General features: G+C 36.8%; 1 long non-coding RNA gene across 1 annotated transcript; it reads right to left on the reverse strand.

The window, feature by feature from the left end:
• Positions 1-775: 775 nt before the first annotated feature.
• On the reverse strand, positions 776-2,877 carry LOC115929570. Its single transcript, XR_004066550.1, has 3 exons — positions 2,828-2,877; positions 2,389-2,509; positions 776-1,137 (listed from the first exon to the last, which is right to left on the reverse strand). It is a non-coding gene; the product is annotated as an uncharacterized LOC115929570 (long non-coding RNA).
• Positions 2,878-14,116: the final 11,239 nt, after the last annotated feature.

A 14,116-nucleotide genomic window follows, 5' to 3' on the forward strand; every position in this document is an offset into this window, starting at 1 on the left:
TGAATCTGTGACATAGAGCTAATCACTAAGATATCAAACTAAGTCTGCTTGTATGTCTCCGAAATTCTAATCATAATTTTATGGCACCTGAATAGCTTCATGACACCCTTCTTATAATATACATCAGCTCATAACCTTTGCTCAAAAACTAACAAATATATACTAATTATTCTCAAACCCAGACTCCCATCTACCGAGAAAAAAAAAGATTTACAGTACGTGGCTGCTTGTAAAACATTGAGCAGTATCACCCTTTCTATCAGAGAATTACCCTGCCTTGCCACCATCAAAAGACCCATTCAGTGCACATACTTCTTCCCTGAGTAATATAATGCGATTTGCCTATTTTGTGAGTCTGAGTGTTGTCTATATCTCTTCACATTCTGTTATTTGATAAGCGCTATGGTACATTTAAGTTTTAGCGCTCCTAAATAATCGATATTATTATTAAGGAAGCTTTCCAGAAACATGAAGATCTCAAACATTTCTGAAAAGACTCGTATACCTTGCACTGTTGACATGTGGACAGTGAATCCATACAATGTGAAAATGTAGGTTTGATGTACAAGTATTAATGTATATATCTATACGAAGATAAATACATGACAGAAAATGTCTATGTAATGAAGCCGAGTGATTTAAGGATTCTGGGATCTGGGATCCCTCACAGAAGCGACCAGAACGTCACAAGATAGAAAGATCTGGCTTGAGGTCATGAAGCAGAAGCCATCACACATCTCCCAGATGGTGCGGAAGGCTTAGGTCAAGGTAGGTCAAGGTAGGTCAAGGATTTAAGGATGCATGTAGGACTGAATACGAAAGGAAGGGGTCGAACTGAATTTCAATAGACGGACCGGGATCTAAAGTTGTCAGCTGTTGGTTTGTATAGAACCAGTTTGGGCAAATTCAGCAAACCACTGTCAATGAGCATCATTCTACATCAATGATGAGGCTCCATCACAGAAACACATCATTGTCTTGTAATTCTGATCGTAACTTTTCAACCTTAGCACAGGCTTGTTCAGTCATCTGATCATAGAAACACATCATTGTCTTGTAATTCTGATCGTAACTTTTCAACCTTAGCACAGGCTTGTTCAGTCATCTGATGATGAGGACCCAGTGTAGATTTGTATCCTACAAATGAAAGTAAGAACAAATATCACGAAGTTATTCCTTTTTCCTCAAATATTTGAATTTCATGAATAAAATGCGTGATGATCTGAATATCATCACCAAAACCCAGTCGTTTGCTGTAACTTATTAGCATTCTATTTCAATAGACAACCATTCTTCACCTTCTCAAAGCTGTTTTTAGAAGTAAATCATCAATTCTGCTATTAAAGGTGAAATTCAAAGAAGATCACAAATATTTCAACTAATGTATCACTAGAAACTGGTAAGCTAACAGATGGCCATCGTACAAGTTTTATGTCAACCACATAAAGGGTGATTTATAAAAATAAAAATACAACCACCTCCATAGCAGCTGGGATATATACGAGAGATTCGCCGGAAAAATATTGATGTTTTAATGACGTCACTATATGGACCAACACTGCCCAAGCAGACGACATCCCATAGAGAATGAACATAATTGCAAAGCTATTATTTCTCCAATTATAATGAGTTTAGTGTATATAAATGTAATGGCATGTCAAACCATTCAAAATGGGATATGACCTGACTCTGATAACTAAAATCTTTTGCTTGTAAATACACAGGATAGGGGTTAATTAACAATCAAAGAAACCAGGCTTTCAAATTGAAACCCCCCCGGAATGATATTAAGGTCGGCATTTGTTCCCTCTTGAAACGCCGAACATACCCCGGTGTGTGCAGCTGAATATACAATGGCGTCTTATTTTGTTTACAAGCTTTATTTTTGTATCGCTGCATTTTTCATCAAAATAAAACCATGCGCGGGGTTTAGAGTGGGGCAATAGATTATACATTTAGCCTGACGGTAGTGAAGTAAGAGAAAGAACTCGAGGGAAGATCAAAACACAGGCACTGAAAATGTGTGAGATGTCATGGGACATCGTCTGCTTGTGCAAGTCATGTCCATACTGTGATCTCAAACATCTCAGCAGCGTTCGGAGAGCTCTTCAGGTGCTATGCCGGGGCTGTATTTAAGCGTTTTGTAATTTATCATAATCATTACTTCGAATGTTTCCAAGCATTGAATTTTGATAACCTTGTCGAATCAAAGTTTCAGCTTTGCAATAATGAAAATAAAGTTAGTTTTTAGAATCAATGAATATCTACTTTAAAAAAAAAACAATCGGGATTGGTTTGGTCAATTTTCCTTTCTTATTCACGTCTGTGATTTGTCATTTGTGAACTATGGTATACTCGTAATATAAGAAAGCGGGCACTGTTGCAAACCTTTGGCGATGTTCTGAATAATTGGTAAAGCTTCTCGTCGAGTTTGGAGAAGAGTAGGGAATGGCACTGACGTCATCAGCTCATGTGATAGTCGATTAAACAGATCTAAGTAGCCAGGGTACTTTGTCAAGAATAAAAACAAACAAAGGAAATAATGAAATCAACTAATGGGTTGTTACGCTTTTGTAAAAATAGAGAATTTTCTTTTATTGATCAAATGTCCTCATAGGCCTATGATAACGAGCAAACTGGTCGAAATACCTTGATCAGTTTTCATGAAATGCTGACATGAATTCAAAAGCGTTCTCTAATCAGAAGATCTTTTAAAAGAAACAACTGCTCACATTTTTTAAACACCCATCAAACAGTATATGCATTACACTTATGATAAAAAGATCCCTTTAAGATTGGATGAAAGGAGCTTCTACTATGGATATACCTTTTCTCGAGATTCTCGAGTCCCTGTATTCAACTTCTTTTTGGTTTTCCATCTGATCACTGATGTCAAAATACCAGCGGTAGATACCAAACCTGTAATGAAAGGATAACGCGAGGAATGAAAAGTTAAGGCGAGCTTTCGCAATTTAAATCAACACATTGGCAATAAAACAAAGTATCTAAGATTAAAATCACAGCTATCTGATACGAGGATTTCCACTCAAACGATTAAATAATATAATAGGTCCATTAACAGCGCAGCTATTATTATGCATACACGACTCTACTACGCGTAATACAAAGAATAATACTATAACCCCGGCTGCGTTATTTTTTTATGCGGCACAGATTGGGGTTAGGTGCGTGTTAAGCCTATGGGAAAGTTTAGGGTTAGGGTTAAATCAAGACCTCTTTAAAAAAAAAAGCCCCAATCTGTGCCGCAGAAAAAAATGACGCACCCCGGCTGTAGCTGGGCCGCCATCTAGAAAACGTGAGACCTAATAATCCACTAGAAATTTTTTCCAGAGGTTTATATTATGTCATAATAATAATGATAATAATATCGAATATTTAGGAGCGCTAAAAACAATAAGTACCATAGCGCTTACAAATACAAATATATGAAAAGAGGACATTAATGTACAGTCTCACAGGAAGTAGATCACGACACATAGAATACTGGTGGAAAAGATAAGTTTTGAGAGATAGGATCTTTGGAAGGTGGCAAGACAGGTAATTTCCCTTTCCCATATATGGTCATGCAAATTAACAAGGCCATCCAAAAGAAGAACAGATGGTTTTCTCTCTACTTCTCTTTCTCTCTCTCTCTCTCTCTCTCTCTCTCTTAATTCCCTCCTTATATCTTATTTTTCTTTCAATGGGAGGGGGGAGGGGCGTGCATTCGCCACGGATATGTGTGATTTTATGTAGGAGTGAACGCAATCCAAAATCTAAAGAGAGCAGAAAAATCAGAGAAGAAGACTAGTGAAAGTTTGACGTTTTCCCCTGTCATAATATTCTTGTTACTCACCACTTTGATTTGAATCAGCGCCATCTGCTGTTGCATGCTTCTGTCAAACGTCAAACAAAATGTACATTAAGAGACGATGGGCTATGATATGATTAACAAATATTGTGGCATATTTATTTATCTGTTATTATTATTTATTTATTTTGGTATTATTTGTTTATTTATTTATCTATTTATTTTATTTATATATATATATATGTATATATATATATATATTTTTTTTTTTGTTGGGGGGGGGGGGGGGGGCTATGATATTCCATATCATTATTTTGTTTGTATGATTTTCCTATTCATCAAATGTCGTTTTTTTTTTGGGGGGGGGGAGGGGTGGTACTGACTACTGCTCAAACCAGCATAAAAATACCTTATACAATTCAATAAAATGAAATATTATGAAACAGAGAAGGCATAATGGTTTCTCTTAAAGGTAATACAAAGTTTTGGTATGGGGTCATGAATTTGGTTCAAATGAACATATTGGAAGCATAAGCGATCCTACAATATTCCGTGCTCGTTGTCGCGGTCGAAATCGACTCTAAAGTTATGAAATTGTAAATAATTAACACTTTATGTTGAATAGCTCCCTCTCAAGGTCAAGATATTAATTAAGCTATTAACTAGGCGTTGTGGCGTGCGCCTGTAATCCAGCTAAAAAGTGGAAGTTACAAACTGATTCAGCCGAGGACGCAGGTTCGAAACTGAGTCACGTCTTTCGGATGGTGACGTTTAAAGGTCGGTCCCAGACGTAAATAATCATATCTGATTGATACACGTCTGTAAAAACCCAATACACACACACACACATATTAAACGATGTTTCTTGACTAAAATCGACCGATTAGCTATTCCAGTTCGGGAAATATATACCTCAACTACATATTCTGAGACTTTCATGGTCGCAGCTACCATTGTACGGCCGTTGGGGCTATATCAAAATTTACCGGGAGCACCGGTAAATCTTTATATTTAAATTTTCTCGAAAGCAGAAATGTTTTAGGAGCTAAAAGTTTTAGTGCTTTAGATACATCCACAGTGGCATCCAAATATATCAAAATTGTAAAGAATCACTATCCACCCATTTTTCAAAATTTTCCAAAACTTTGTAATACCTTTAAGTAGAAATATGCTATTTATTAGCTTTCATGGGTCATCCATCCAGGCACGTCAATCTATATATTTACCATCAACCTTGTATAAACCTTAATAAATTAATGTGCATTATACATGAAAAATAAAATAAATCGTTCAATAACAAAGAACTCAAAAAATCTAATCAAATTTGACATTGTGATCATGAATGTATATGGGTACTATTTTATAGCCTTATTTGCAAGTCAAAGGGGAAAGGTATCTGGTTCCTAATATTGTCTTCATGTCTTGTATTTCAACTTTAGAACATCTGAATTGTCCAGTGACCCTCCGGTCTCTTTAGACATCAAGAAGATGCATTGGTCACTTATTGTCTTGCATGTCATCTAGTTTAGAAAGACGCGGGGTTAAAAACTTTTTACTTTAGCTTGCCATGTTAGTTGGTGCGACCGGATTTGAACAACCGTACCTTCAAATCAAAATTACGACCGACCCTGTATGAAAATAAAATGAATAATTAGTTCATTATTAATAACATTAAATATTCCTTTGACTATAATAGTCCACCCGTAATGTTGTCACGAGAGCCGTATTCATATTTCTTATCATCTACATGTATACTAAACTTGAAAGATGTATAAATGATATCAAAGCTTGGTCCACTGCTAATGATTTGAAGTTAAATGAGGATAAAACTGAGGTTATACATGTAACATCTCGATTCAGAAAGTCCTCCCATTTACCATCTGTCGAAATTGCTAATGTTCCGATACAACCTGTCAAAAGTGCACGTAACCTTGGTGTCATCTTTGAAAATGATCTTAGGATGGATGATTATATAAAAAATATTTCTCGCTCAGCTTCATATGCCTTGTCCAAGATAGGTGGTATTAGAAATTTTCTTGATAAAAAATCTACCGAAACGCTTATACATGCATTTATTACATGCCGTCTTGATCAATGCAACAGCCTTCTTTATGGCCTTCCGGAGTCGCACATTGCAAAACTCCAGAGAATCCAAAACTCTGCTGCCAGGCTTGTAACACGCACACGTTCTTGTGAACACATCACCCCAGTACTTCGCGAATTGCATTGGTTGCCGGTGACGTACCGCATTATGTACAAAATCTTAGTTTTAACTTATAAATGCATTCATGAATTGGCACCAATTTATCTGCAAGAATTAATCGAGGAATACAAACCCTCACGCAATTTACGGTCATCTTCACAATTAAACCTCGTATCTACTTCTGTGTCAACTCTCTCTTATGGTAATCGCTCCTTTCGCAAAGCTTCTGCTGAACTTTGGAACAAATTACCTTCAAATGTAAAAAACTGTCAAACCGTTAACCTATTCAAAACTAGTCTCAAGACACATTTATTCAAAATTGCGTTCGATGATTAATTATCTCTGTTCACTTTGATGTGTATTCCATATGTATTGTTGTTTGTAGGTTTATTTGCATTTTTAGTTTTGTATAAGATGTAATTGTATATCAGTCTATTTTGTGTGTATAGCGCTTAGAGACTTCGGTGGTAAGCGCTTTATAAGTAACGTTTTTATTATTATTATTATTATTATCATTTACAAACCTTTCCTGCGGACTCGGATGTAGCCGGAACAGAATCTGAACCTAAAGTAAAAACAAAAACAGAACCTGAGTTCTGGTGCATTTATAAAACAAACAGTCGGGGTGGTTTGGTAATAATGATATTAGGCCTAATAGTAATAGTATAATGATGATGATATTAACAATTATAATTATAATGAAATATGGGGTCGAGCAACTCACACTAATCGGAGTAATCGGTTAATATATTGATGGTGCCATGCATGATCATCAGGTGGACTGAGATCAACAGGACGAATAAATGAGGAGGAGAATTAGAAGGGGCAGGAATGTTTTCCAAATTATATTACACACTTCGTCAAACTCTTGTCAATCTTATGGTGAGACACTGGAAATGAAATTGCTATTGATTTACAAACAAGACTCTATCACTTACCAAGCTTTCCCAAGAGCTTTCCAAAAACTTTGGAAGCCATGCTCTTGTCTATATCTGTCTCTTTGGTAGATTGAACTGTACTATCCTTCTCTGCAGCATGTTCAGTGTTAGTATACATCTCACATGGTCTGAGTAAACTGAGTTCATTCGATCCTATAGGGTGATAACGTCCAATGGTGGATGGTGTTCTCTCTAGCTTGTTCCCATGCGGGTCTGTTTGCATTATCTCACCAACCAGGGGCATCTTACTGGCATGGTTGTCTTCACACGGTGCATGCCAACGTAAAAAATTGAATCAAATTGATTTTCTTTCTAAATATAAGGAACGAATGCAAACTGAAAAACAAGTAGACAAAGACACTAATCTTAAAAAATATTCTACCAGAGTTCTTGACTCGAGTTGCGACTCGAATCGCTAATTCGTCTTAATTTGCGACTGGACCTGGACTTGCTGAAGGCCTTGACCTATTTAACCAGAAGACCTTTAACATCTTACAATGTGTTTTTATCCCTGAAAAACCAAAGTTAGTATAAAACAAAGCGTATTAGACTGCTGGGGAAAAGGCCCGTTGATGCAACACAGATTGGAACTGTCGACAATAAATTTGTGCAGAATTTTGCAAAATCCCTCTGCATAGATTTTCCCCGTTTATACAGATTGTCGTCGGCTTCAAGTAGAGCTGCATAATTATGTTTCGTTTGATGCTCTCTGCTATTTACAACATACTTGTTAACGTCACAGTGTTGGAAAGTAAACTTACAGAGTACTATTTGACTTTATTTTATCAGAATTAAAAAAGAAGAAGTGGAAATTAAACTACGGTTTGATAATTAGACATGTCTTTTGACACTAAAAATAAATAAATAAATATATATAATGGGATGCCTACCATGTGGAGTCAATAGGGAGCTGTATTTAGGCGTTGTATGTTCATATATTGATGGATCAGGTCCTAAAACATCATCCAATTTATTCTTTTCCTTGGCGGCTCCTACACCGTATGGCATTTCAGGGATCTGAGCTCGTCTTCCTATCCCTGGAATAGGAGAGACTGGGCGTGGCTTCAGCGGGTACGCTGCTCTTTCAACCGGTTTGACATTATTCCCCAAAGGTAATCTGTAAATAGGTAGGTGGAAACAAAACTTTCATTAAAAGAATACGAATGACTGAAATTACTGGTACATTTAGCCGAAAATAGTTTCCAGTATAAACGTATTTTTACAATGTGTGACCAAAACAAAATAGAATTGAATTGAATTGAATTGAATTTACAGATACCACTTGGCAAAAGAACCAAACTGCCTACCTATATAGTTGGAAGCAATTGGAAAAGGTTGATTCTATCGGAATGAGCAAAATGATCAGCGAACAGATATGGGCATGAAAGCTTGGTCCTAGTTTTTTTTTTTGTGTGTGGGGGGGGGGAAGGAGCATATAGTCAATATGAGGGCATATGTAAAACAATAAATTTCAAGGATCTTTTTTTTCTACATGATATTCTTCCACCCTGACAAGTCATTAACAAATGAGAAAGATTATTTTTCGTCGTTACAACAACTCAGGTTTCTCTTGAAATCCTATGTTTGGCGACATATATTTCTGAGGGGAAAGCGTATCAATTATAGATTCTTTCTCGCTGTAATTATTAAACCATACATGCACATATTAAGCCTATGGTGCAAAATTTGGCAAATGGGCAGAATACAACATTATTAGTCTTCGAGAGATGTTCCTCGAGGATTTATCACTGCACTTGTGAAATATCTGGTGCTATGAGAAATGATCTTTTTGAGACAACAAAATGACTTTTCACACACGCATTGCTATAGATGTAATAATAATATATTCGGCCAAATGATTCAAAATGGGGTAATTTCGATATGAACAAAGAACAGTCATAAAAAGGACAAATCGAAAAAACGGACAAAGGACGGAGCGAAAGTATGACGAATCCCCCCCCCCCCCCATGAAAAAACCACAACAACATACAAACGTACAAAATAACAAACTCAAAACAACAACAAAAGTGATACAACATAATATATCTTTGTTCTTAATCATTTCTTCATATCAATGACCCTAAAACAGTGCCTAGAGGCTGATCGGTTCATCAAGAACTGACATTTAAAAAAAAAAGGTTGAAAGCTTGAAAAAAAAAAATTATATGTAGTGTGTATGAACATTAACAGATATCACCAAGTGCGATGAAAATAATAAAACTTGGTTGCCATGGTTACCTGCTAAAACTAAAAACAAAGAAATGTACTTCGTCATGGACGAACGCATTGAAATGGGGGTTTTGAGAGGGGTTTGAGGCATTTAATAACAGTCAGATGAGCAACCAGGAGCCCGCCTAAGGGCCCTTGGTGGGGTCCAGGGGGCAGAGCATATTTATGATACCTTATTTGTGACAATGGCATGCTGGTCACTAATTGGAGTGGGGTAATGGGGCGTAGCCCCTAGAATATATGGGGTTTTAGGCATTAAATAACGGTCAGATGAGCAACCAGGGGCCTGCCTTAGGGCCCTTGGTGGGGTACAGAGGGCAGAGTCCTGGAAGCTCAGGAAAAAACCATGCCATTTCAGGTTGCACATTTGTAAATCACTGGTATCGAATTACAAAACTAACCACGTTTGAAATTTATTTAGGGGGCATCTCCCCCCCCCCCCCCCCAATCAGTACGATAGTGCGAGGGAGCATAGTGAACGAGAGGGGTGAAGGTGATCGAAGTGACTACCCCCACAGGTTTTTGAAGTTTTTCTATACAAAAATTACATTCCTTAGCAAAAATATAGGCCTATTATAAAAAACAAGAAATGTACGTTTTTCATACTTCACTTTTGTACATTTAGTACACTTTGAAGGTTATGCGAGGGAGCGTAGCTATCAAGCGGGAAGTTTTTTTATTTATTTTTTTATTTGTCTAAACGCTGCACTCTTAGGCCTCCAAGGCCTCCAAGTGTGTTGTTAGTTTTAGTCAGTTTTCGCTATACATTTTTGTGTGCACTTTTTCGCTTCCCCCCTAAAAAATTGAAGGGGGCGTGTCCCCCCTTCCCCGTCCCCCGGGATCGCCGCCCCTGATCACAATAATATTACTAAAGGATTTAAAAAGTGCGTTTTGGATTCTTCTATGATCTCAAGAAAGACTACAACAAAGCTAACCTTTGGGATTCATCCTCCATCTTTCCTTCTGTTGTCATGGACTCGACGATGATTTCAGGCACATTGTTTCGAGCAGCTCCTTCCCGTGCAAATAGCAATTGTTGTCTTTCTAAATCATCCATGATCACAAACCCGGAAGATCTTTCATTATCGGGCGTGGCAGCGAATTGTCGAGGAGGAGGAGGATACCTTATCATCGGGTTTTGTTCATTCTCCCCTCCATCCCGCTTCATTTTGTCGCTGATATCAACCATTGTTAGTGAAGTGCCACGGTATGGTTCTGATGAGATGCCCTGTGGTGGTGAGGGCCCTGTGATGGTCGAACTTTCATCCTGAGACTGATTCAACGTATCGTTTCTTGTTTTGACCAATGGCGGAACTTTCGGTTTATTTGGTAGATCTGTCATATCATCCATTCTAGAAGAGAAAGTGGATCGAGTACCAGTAATCTTAAAGCCTCGAAGTACGTCAGAGGGTCACCGTGCAAAATGCGACCATAAATATGGCATTATAAAAATAGATGGATGGATACTAGAGCCATCTATAATCGCGCATAAATTTAGAGCGCAAAATTATCACGCGCTCTATAGATTTTTGACCAAAATTATAGTGCGCGTAACGTGCACTTTGATTTGATTTGACTTGATTTGATTTGATTTATTTATTTATTTCTGTTTGATTTTCTTTTTCTTTTGCATTTTTACAAATATATAACAAACAAAACATTGCAAATTTTACACATTTCAAAAGAATATAATGTCGAATAAATTAACTAATCGAAAACATCAAACAGGAGGGTTGACAAAGTAAGCAAAGCTTGATAGCATGACTACCCTTTGGACGTGTATTTTAATAGTTGAACAAAGAAGGGAAAATTTTGGAGCCACGGTGCCGTATACATTTTCTGATTGATTATTATGATTATTCAGACAATCACAGTTCTTCGCCAAACGGATGAATTCAAGAAGAAGAAGAAGAAGAAGAAGAGGAAGCAAAAGAAGAAAGACAAGAAAAACAACAAGAAGAAGAGTCATAGAACACAATTTGCACATAAAACATTTGTTTTTGCAGGTCCTAAACTGTGGAATTCTCTTTCATTCAAACGATGTTATACAAATTTCCAAAATGAGACTTAAACCTTTCTTCTGAATAGTGACTATGTTATTTCATTCCCCAATCAATTATAATTTGGAGTGTGACTTTATGCAACTTTGATGTTTGTGTAACTTTGATTGTTTCTTTTTATGTATGTATTTATCATTGTTTTGCGTTTAAACATGGTTGTTGTATTACTGATTCAGATATTATTGTTTGTTTTCTTTTCTCATATAGAACAATTCAGAATAATTACTTTTACAGGGTGGCCTACAACCTACAAGCTCTGCATTTTAGTCGGCCCTCCTTCCCTTTCAATTTCATTTTTTTTAAAATGTATTGTATTGTGCAAATTGCTCGATATGTGTAATGCACTTTCGAAGATCACCCTTGACGCTACTTCACTGGAGGGCTTCAAGGGAGCGCTTCCACCCAGCTTCTAGACCAAGAACTAGATAGTTTATTCCTCAGCACTATATCCTGACTTATGGATCCTGCTGAGTATCGTCGTAGAAGTAGAAGTATGTGAATATGAAAAAATGTACCGTCGTCGTAAATATGAAAAATTGAAAGAGGAAAAATAAATGAATTCAATTGAAAAAAAGAAGAAGAAGAAAGAAGAAAAGTATAAAATTATTAATTAAAAAGAAGAAGAAAAAGAAGGAGAATCTTTTATTGAATTATCAAATAACTTTGATTCCAATAATGTCAACGGTTACATCAAACTGAAATTGCTCGGATTATTCAAAATATTGGTGCTTGCCCGCATAGGCGTATAGTGTGGGGCAGGGGACTTCAGCTCTTCAGATCACGTCACCGAGGAATGTTTAAAGTTCCTCCATTCGGGCAACCATCACCTCATATAGGGCAGCTTGATGCCATATTTGGGACAAGATAAACCCTCTTTACTGCATTTGTCTTAATTTCCTACATAACATTCACTCTACCCTAGAAAGAAATGACCGTCTGGTATGGGGAATTCTCGAATGAATCTGACAAATCATACACCCTCTGAGTCTGTAAAGAGGTACATTTGCCTTGTTGTACCACTTAATTTATATTTAATTACTCATAATATAGTTTAGGGACAAGCCTTTGATAGGCCTTTGGCCTTTGTTTGCCCCCCCTCACATTTTGTTGGAATTTAATTTGCATTGTGCATGTTTGTGATTGTGATTTTTTATCAAATTTGCAAATAAAATGAATTGAATGGAATTGTCCACATATAGAGGCGGTCTGTGGAGCCAGTCGTCGGTACAAGCTCTCGCTCTTACTCTATCTGTGACTATCACTGTTATCAATTAAAGGGATCGTTTAACAATGTTAAATCTGAGATACACGGTCCTATATGTTACCAGTGTCTGTGATATGGTGTAATATTGAAGTCCTGAAAAAATCGCGCTTCAAAATGATCAAGAAGTGCCTCAAAAAAGTAAAAATCTTTGAGTGACCGGTTTTACCATACTCGTTTTCCCCATGAAATGTTATGAAAACCGTCCGGCGAACGGTTTTCAAAATTTGTAATTCCAATCATTAATATCTTGACAATCAGACAGGCGATCGGCTTGTAAAAGTCATGGAGTTCCTGACTGACCTAAAGGTTTATAATTATCATTGCAGCATGAGCTAAATCAAGGATTATTTCTAAAGGATCTAAGACAAAGTTACCAGATCCCTTTAAGGGTTTGTCTCTGTATAAAGAAGGACACTATCATCAGCAAACAAACGTAATTTTAAACACTGAAAAAAGCTTTACAAGAAAAAAATGAAAAAGAAGCTTATTTTAGACAGGTGCGATGTAAAATTATTACATTGATTTTTTTTGCAGGGGAAACATAGTTGATGGAAAGGAAGGGGGGGGGGGGGGTCATCTACTCCTTTTCTCCCCCTCTTGAGAGAGGCTTAGGTGGTAGTATGAAATCCAGAGCAGGCGCAAGGTAGAAGCAAGCACAGTGCCCCTCTCACGTTTTAACTACATCTCCCTAAAGTGCCCCTTTCGCTCAAGAAAAAAATATTTTTTTACTTTCGATAAGTGTCCCTTTCTCCTTTTAATACCCTCTGATTTCCCTTGATGGTATCATCAACATAATTATGATATCTCCTTATTACTTTTCATGTCTTGGTCGAGTGGTTGAAGCACTTGACTGGAAATTAAAAGATCGTGGGTTCAATCCCCGACACGGCACTTATGTCTTTTGGCAAGACATTAATCTACATTTGACACTCTATACCCAGGACAGATATGGGGATCTGGTAGGATGATGAAAGCCATTGTGTAAATAATTGTCAGTATGCCCTCATGCTGAATAATGTTGTAGGAATACTCCCCAGGGAGTGGAGATGGTGTATATTGTGCGTGAATGAATCCAATGACCGGGTAATAATATCTGTAAAGCGCTTAGGAACGGTAATCCGTATTAAGCGCTATGTACATCCAGATTATATACTTTGTCAAAATATATACGTAACCATATATTATACATAAGTTTTTTTTGAACAACTAGACTTGGCATAACTAATTACACATTTCTAATGATTTTAGTATTTGATATTAGGCATACTACAAATGCAAGTCTTCTTGCTTTTATTTATTTTTTAAACAATCACTTTATGTATTGTTATTGTTGAAATTTAAATTTGTAAAGAAACAATTTCATTTCATACATCCCTGAAAAATTGTAACTACATAGCCGAATGTTGTTTTCCCTCTAACGACATCTACCAACACTTTAATTTCATGGTTATACTCTGAATAAGTGCATCCTTTTTATTATAATAAGTGTCCTATTTTACCTCCGATTTCAAGTATGATAAGTGCCCCTTTTACTTTGACAAGTGCCCCTTTTCCTTTCTATAGGTGACCTTTCCCCCTTCTTATACCCTCTGATAACTACCCCTTTTCAAA

This window comes from Strongylocentrotus purpuratus, unplaced genomic scaffold (genome assembly GCF_000002235.5).
Source record: "Strongylocentrotus purpuratus isolate Spur 01 unplaced genomic scaffold, Spur_5.0 spur5_scaffold_5, whole genome shotgun sequence".
Taxonomy (NCBI): domain Eukaryota; kingdom Metazoa; phylum Echinodermata; class Echinoidea; order Camarodonta; family Strongylocentrotidae; genus Strongylocentrotus; species Strongylocentrotus purpuratus.